This window comes from Choloepus didactylus, chromosome 9 (genome assembly GCF_015220235.1).
Source record: "Choloepus didactylus isolate mChoDid1 chromosome 9, mChoDid1.pri, whole genome shotgun sequence".
NCBI lineage: Eukaryota > Metazoa > Chordata > Mammalia > Pilosa > Megalonychidae > Choloepus > Choloepus didactylus.
Genome location: NC_051315.1, coordinates 6,238,644 through 6,245,566, shown reverse-complemented (window position 1 = coordinate 6,245,566; position 6,923 = coordinate 6,238,644). Strand labels below are relative to the sequence as shown.

At 39.9% G+C, this 6,923-nt stretch overlaps 1 pseudogene; it reads left to right on the top strand.

Annotated features, from left to right (window-relative positions):
- LOC119544564 lies at positions 1-2,830 on the top strand (annotated as a pseudogene).
- Positions 2,831-6,923: the final 4,093 nt, after the last annotated feature.

Here is a 6,923-nt window from a genome sequence, read left to right as displayed (position 1 = left end):
ATGAATGCTCCTAAATAGGTCCCATCTGTGGATGAAGGTCCCCTTCATTATTTGAAACCTAACAGTTTTGTGAAATTTCATGGCACGAGTCCGGATATGTGTGACCCTGAGTTTTACATGGGAGATGAGGAACAAAAGCATGCATTCTTTGTTTTAGAAAATATAGAAAGTGGGCCTCAACAAGAAGTTGATGTAAATGCTCCAGGAACTACCACTTTGGAAAGACAGACTTTCAATTGCATTCCAGCACCTGGGGAATGTACATGGGTAAAAGAAGCCCATGTTAATGCAAACCAAGCTCGAGTCAGTCCCCCATCATCCTCCATCCCAGTGGTCACAAGAGGAGCTGTGAAGATGATGAAGATGTGGACCTGTAGCCCAACCAGCATGAAGACCAACATCCAGGGGCCAGATGAGCAGGAAGTGTTGAAACCTCCAGTGGTCTGGAGAGCCAGAACATTTAGGAACTGAATCTTGCACTGGGCGACAACTGAACTCCCTGGGGCTCTCTTATCCTTTCGATGTGAATTTTCTCCTGCCGGGAGAGAAAGTCCTGCATGCCTTGGAAAGGCCTATGAGGATCGGGGTTGTTTTAAGGTAAATGATGTTCTTGAGTTGGCTGGCGTACTGTCTGTTAGCCCTGTGCTAAGTATACTGAATAATGGTGAAAGGGTCATGTGCCAGTTTGGATATATTATGTCCCCTCAAAAGCCATGTTTTAATCCAATCTTGTGGGATATTTAGATTAGGTTGTTTACATGGAGATGTGACTCACCCAACTGTAGGTGTAACATTTTGATTAGATATTTCCATGGAGATATGGCCCCAACCATTCAGGGTGGGTCTTGATTAGATCACTGGAGTCCTTTAAGAGGAGCCAGAGCCAACAGAGATGCCTAGAGATGCTTGGAGATGTGGACAGACAGACATTTGGAGATTCTAAGCTAAGAGATGAAGCCCAGAGTTTGCTTCGGAGGAGCTAAGAGAGGACTCTCAGATGCTTAGAGAGAAAGCCACTGGAATCAGAAGCTGAAAACAATGCAACCTGGGAGCAAAGGACCAGCAGATACCAGCCATGTCTTCCCAGCTGACAGAGGTGTTCTGGACACTATTGGCCATTCTTCAGTGAAGGTATCCTCTTGGTGATGCCTTAGTTAGGACACACTTGTGGTCTTAGAACTGTAAATTTGTAACCTAATAAATCCCCTTTATAAAAACCTATCCATTTCTGGTATTTTGCATAACAGCAGTTTTAGCCAACCGGAACAGGTTGCCTCTTCACTGCCAGCTCTGATGGAATACACACACAGCAGAACAAACTGCCCAGGCCTCCTGCTCCATTACTGACAAGAATTCATGTGGTTTTAGCCCAGAAGTTACAGCACATCAATCCATTACAGCTACTTGCCTTAACAAAGAGGAGAGCAAAACTTTTGTTTCAGGTTGCATGTCTGAATTGTCTCCCATCAGAGCAGAACTGCTTGGGTTCTTCATCCATGCCCTTTTGGGAGAAGGTTTGGCCACAGAATACCCTACATGCCTACGTGACCACTCATCTTTACAGTATATACAAGAAAGAATGTTCTTCCCTTGGGAAAATTTACCGTCAACTCAAGGGCTTGCCTGCAGAACAGCACCTTCACAGAACACTTATACTGAATTATTTGACAGCTTGTTCCAGCATCTTTTCATCTGCAGATGACTTCAGAGAACAGGAGCCATTTGAAATTCATTCTCCACAAAGACTATACAGCCATGGCTTGGGGAGTAGACCCCTCCAGTTGCCCAGTAATGCTCCTCTTGCAAGTGGTGAAACTCTCCTGGAGCAAGGGCAGCTTGTCACCCCAAGCGTCCACAACCTGATGGCCCTGAGCAACCCGATCAACTGGCAGAAGGAGGGTTATGACTTCAGGTACCACCAGATGGAACTCTCCTACAATATTAATCTTCATATTTCTTTGGAGGGGTGAGCCCTCCTCCTGGTGGACTGCCAGATGCACTCACAACCATGGATGATTCCACCAGACATGGTGAAGTTCCTGAACAGCCTTCTCTCTGTGGTGCTGCCTTCTCCACTCAATCAATTCTGTGTTTAACCCAGTTGAGAGTCCTGGATTATGGCAAATCTGATGAGATAACCAATGCCTTGTGTGCCAGTTTGTATGTATTATGTCCCCCAAAACGCCATGTTCTTTGATGCAATCTTGTGTGGGCAGACATATTAGTGTTGATTAGGTTGGAATCCTTTGACTGTTTCCATGGAGACATGACTCAATCAACTATGGGCAAAAACTTTGATTGGATAATCTCCCTGGAGGTCTTGCCCCACCCATTCAGGGTGGGTCTTAATTGAATCACTGGAGTCCTATAAAAATGTTCACAGACAGAAGGAGGTGCTGCAGCCAAGAGAGACATTTTGAAGAATGAACAGAAGCTGAGAGTGGAGCAGGAACACAACCTGGGATTAGCAGATGCCAGCCACATGCCTTCCCAGCTAACAGACATTTTCCCGATGCCATTGGCCCTCCTTTGGTGAAGGTATCCTTGTGTTGATGCCTTCATTTGGACATCTGCATGGCCATAAGACTGTAGCTTTGTAACCAAATAACCCCCTTTTATAAAAGCCTACTCATTTCTGGTATTTTGCATAATGGCAGCATTAGCAAACCGGAACACCCCGGAAGATAATTTCATGGAAATGCTCAAAAAATGACTCCCCAAGTTTCACAGCGGATGCTCTCCGCCAGTTGCCGTCACATCTCAGATTCTGTCTCCCAAAGCTGCTCAAAGTTGCCAAGAGAACGACGGCTTCCACAGCAGAGATGCGTGAATGGAAATGGACTTTAGAGAGGTGGTACCTATGAATGTAATGTGCAAATTGTAGTCACATTACTGTAAAATTCAAATACCATTTATACCATGCCGTTTTGTAGATAATTTGTATCCAAAATCAATGATTTTCCTGAAATCAAGCCTGGTAACATCTGAAGTTTACATAATGTTCAATAACGGCTTTTACCTTAAGGATTTTATGGAGCTTTTGAAGTTTGTCTTATAATTATGTAAATTAGTAACAAGGTATAAAATGTGTTTGATATTGAAAGTTTAATATTGATAATGTTGCTGATGATACCATTTCCTTAGCTTCAGCCAGGTCATCAGCCAGACTCTGTTGAAATGCTAATGTTAACGTCATTTGAAGAAAATTGTGATATTGAAAGAATAATTCTTCACTTCAAATTTCTATGTCTTTCCAAATAACAGTGGGTCTGAGTGTGTTCAGTGGTCAAAAGTTGGGAAATGTGGGAGACTTGCCATTGATTCACATGATCACAGTTTATATGCCATGAGAAATTCTGTCCTATCATTTCCCAAATGACCACTGAAGCTTTTTTCCATTTAATAGTTGTTAACAACCTGCAAAACTACTCTTTCACCTGGCAGTGGTTCCTAGACTTGGATTTCATGGACCAGTAATATTTTCAAAAATGTGGGGACAGTGTTGCCAATTTATTTTGCCAAGTAATCTGAGATAAATCACTGTGTATAGTTACCATTTTTTTTTTCATAAAAGGACAACCTCATAATAAATGTTAGCCCTTTAAATGGAAATAAATGTAGCTTTTTGCAAAAATGCTACATTGTCCTTGTTTTTCACATTTTGCCCCAGCGCATTTGGGAACCACTGTTTGTTGGGACTCACTTAAGGGAAAGCAGCCCCACAAAGTTGTGTTGTCCAAATATGAAAAGAGCAAAATAGCTCTCTTATTTAAAAAAGGTTTTCAGTTATTTTGCTAATAAATGTCATTTAGTTCTGTTACTGTTTGCTAAAGCTGCCAGAATATACCAGAAATGGGTTGGATTTTACCATGAGGACTTATTAGATTACAAATGTACAATTCTAAGGCCATGAAAATGTCCAAATTAAGGCATCAACAGGATGATACCTCCTCTGAAGAAAGGCTGTTGACATCTGGGGCTCCTCTGTCACCTGGGAAGGCACATGGCTGGATCTGCTTGTCCTTCTCTCCCAGGTTTCGTTGCTTTCAGCTCCTGGCATCAGTGCCTCCCTCTCTCAGCTCTTCCAAGGGCTTTTTCTCTCTTTGCTTCTGGGCTTTTACTGTCTTTTTTCGTCTTCACAAAGGACTCCAGCAAAAGGATTAAGACCCACCTTGAATGGGCTGGGTCACATCTCAATTGAAATAGCCTAACCAAAAGTTCACACCCACAATAGGTCTGCACCCACAGGAATGGATTAAAAGAACATGGCCTTTCCTGGGGTACAAACTCTAAACCAATACAAGTACCTTTGACTGTTTGAGACTTTAACATTTTTATTTAAGTTTATCAGTCATTCTAGATGTGCTAGATCAACTGCCATTGTCTGCAATGTCCTGATACAAGTGCAGGTAGGTTTTTCCCAGACCAATTATGTTTTTAACATAACAGTTTTCCAAGAAAATTTGTTTGTGTTAGAAAGCACATTAATAATACTCTAGTAGTGTAATTGTGGCAACAAGAATCTTTGGAAAGTTTAGAACAATACTTTTGTTAATTATCAGTTGTTTAAGTAAAGATTAATTTCTTTAAGTTAATAAATTACCTAGTTGGAAACAGATCAATTAAGTGATTCCTTTAAATATTTTCCTACGCAGCCTAAATTGACCTTGCTAACCAAGAAGACAGGGTCAACCTTGAAAATCAAGGAATTCATTATGCCTAATGAACTGAGGTGAAAATTACTAATTCTTTTAAACAATACTGTTAACTTCCTAAACTGAAATCTAGTTTTTAGTAAACTAATGTAAATAATCTGTTTATAATTAGAATCTTACCTGGTTTTCATTTTTTGTAACTGGTTAGTCTAGACCTTAAGCTTTTAGAAATAAAATCAAGGCTCCACTGGGTTTGTGGGAATAAAATTCATTTTGCATAATTGGCCTAGAACAAATTAAGATTAGTTTACCATGTACTTATTGTGCCAATGTGAATTGTAATTTACCAAGAAAAGTACATAATTTGCTTGGTCTTGCAGAAAAGCTCCCTTGAAATCTTTTTTTTTAATCTTCATTTTATTGAGATATATTCACATACCACACAGTCATACAAAACAAATCGTACATTTGATTGTTCACAGTACCATTATATAGTTGTACATTCATCACCAAAATCAATCCCTGACACCTTCATTATCACACACACAAAAATAACAAGAATAATAATTAAAGTGAAAAAGAGCAATTAAAGTAAAAAAGAACACTCGGTGCCTTTGTCTGTTTGTTTGTTTGTTTCCTTCCCCTATTTTTCTACTCATCCATCCATAAACTAGACAAAAGGGAGTGTGGTCCTTATGGCTTTCCCAATCCCATTGTCACCCCTCATAAGCTACATTTTTATACAATTGTCTTCAAGATTCATGGCTTTCTGGGTTGTAGTTTGATAGTTTCAGGTATCCACCACCAGCTACCCCAATTCATTAGAACCTAAAAAGGGTTGTCTAAAGTGTGCATAAGAGTGCCCACCAGAGTGACCTCTCGGCTCCTTTTGGAATCTCTCTGCCACTGAAGCTTATTTCATTTCCTTTCACATCCCCCTTTTAGTCAAGAAGATGTTCTCTGTCCCACGATGCCAGGTCTACATTCCTCCCTGGGAGTCATATTCCACATTGCCAGGGAGATTCACTCCCCTGTTGAAATCTTTTTTTAAATAAATAAAACCTGCCCAAATTACAAGTAAAAATAGGTATGTCACTGTTAACTATAGTCTATGGTTTGCATTAGGTGTATTTTTTCCCCACACACTGCCCTATTATTAACACCATGTAATAGTGACTTATTTTTTTTCTAGTTCATGAAAGAACACTTATATATTTGTACAATTAACCACAGTCATCATCCACAACAGGGTTCACTGTTATACAGTCCCATGTTTTATCCTCTAGCTTTCCTTCTGGTGACAAACACAAACCCTAATTTCCCCTTCAGCCACACTCATACACATAGTTCAGCACTGTTCATTACACACACAGTAATGTGCTACCATCACCTCTATCCATTTCCAAACATTGACAATCAATCTAATTAAAAATTCTGTACAAATGAACCATCAGTTCCCCATTCTCTACCCTCATTCTATCTCCTGGTAACCTGAATTCTAGATTCTGTCGCCATGAGTTTGCTCATTATAATAGTTCATATTAGTGAGATCATACAATATTTGTCCTTTTGTGTCTGACTTATTTCACTCAACGTAATGTCAAGTTCATACATGTTGTCGCATGCATCAGGACTTCATTTCTTCTTACAACTGAATAATAGTCCATCGTGTATATATATACACCACAATCTGTTTATCCATTCCTCAGTTGATGGACACTTGGGTTGTTCCCATCTCTTGGCAATTATGAATAATGCCACTATGAACATTGGTGTGCAAATGTCTGTTCACATTCCTGCTTTAGGTTCTTCCGAGTATATACCTAACAGTGGGATTGCGGAATCATATGGCAGTTCTATACTTAGCTTCCCGAGGAACTGCCAAATGGTCTCCAACAGTAGCTGCACCATTTTACATTCCCACCAACAGTGAAAAAGTGTTCCTATTTCTCCACATCCTCTCCAATACTTGCAGTTTTTTTTTTAATAGTGGCCATTCTAGTAGGTGTGAAATGATAGTTTGTAGTTTTGATTTGCATTTCCCTAATAGCTAGTGAAGATGAGCATCTTTTCATGTGCTTTTTAGCCACTTGTATTTTCTCTTTGGAGAACTGTTTATTCATGTCTTTTGCCCATTTTTCATTTGGGTTGTTTGTCTTTTTATTGTTGAGTTGTAGAACCTGCATGAGGTGTTTTTTTTTTTTTAATACAGTTTTATTGAGATACATTCACATACTCTGCAGTCATCCACAGTGTACAGTTAATCAC